This window comes from Pteropus vampyrus, unplaced genomic scaffold (genome assembly GCF_000151845.1).
Source record: "Pteropus vampyrus isolate Shadow unplaced genomic scaffold, Pvam_2.0 Scaffold14560, whole genome shotgun sequence".
NCBI classification, from domain to species: domain Eukaryota; kingdom Metazoa; phylum Chordata; class Mammalia; order Chiroptera; family Pteropodidae; genus Pteropus; species Pteropus vampyrus.
The window spans coordinates 1-773 of record NW_011903341.1 but is presented as its reverse complement, the minus strand read 5'-3'; the positions used below and the strand labels follow the sequence as shown (position 1 = coordinate 773).

The window sequence follows — 773 nt, the reverse complement described above, 5'->3', positions numbered from 1 at the left end:
TAAAAATTAAATTGGAAATTCCAAGAAACACAAATAAAATACCGGATAAGCAACTTATGATTTCACTTAAAAACGAGGTAAAACGAGACGAGAATAACCACGATGATGCACATTTTGTTCTTCGAAAGGGAGACTTTGGCTGGATGGGAAGTTCTTTCCTGTGGCCATTCTCGGCCCCACGAGGTCACCTGCTGGTCCCTGGGTCTCATGAGAACGCTGCTTGAGACGCCCCACCTGCACCCAGCGGGGGAGAACACTGCATAACCAGGACCGGCTACGTGATTTGGGGTGCCCAGTGCGGAAAGAAAATGCAGGGCTCCCTGTTGAAAAGTTAACAGTTTCAAGAATGTGGCCTACGGCCACGCCGCCCTGAACGTCCCTGATCCTGTCTGATCTCGGAAGCTAAGCAGGGTCAGACCTGGGAAGTAGTTGGATGGGAGACCACCTAGGAAGACCAGGTGCTGTCGGTGTAAAAAAATAAAATAAAACATAAGGGATTGTAAACTGACAAGATCCTTGTAATCTATGAGGTCAACCAAGGGTTGCCTCGCCTAAAACATAAAAAAAAAAAAAGAGAGAATTTTAAGAATGCGACAGTAGAGCATTGAGGCGCGCGTGGGGCCCTGCGTGACCTTACGGGTCACACACCCAGAGTGGCTCTTCCAGCCACGTTCCCCGCTGACTGTAAGAACGGCCCTTTCGTAATACTCAGAGGTGAGATGCAAGGTTTCTGAAGGGTGGTCGTCAAAGTGTTACTTAGAACGCTGACCGCT

General features: G+C 48.6%; 1 pseudogene; it reads left to right on the top strand.

The window, feature by feature from the left end:
* Positions 1-351: 351 nt before the first annotated feature.
* Positions 352-470, top strand: LOC111735087 (annotated as a pseudogene).
* Positions 471-773: the final 303 nt, after the last annotated feature.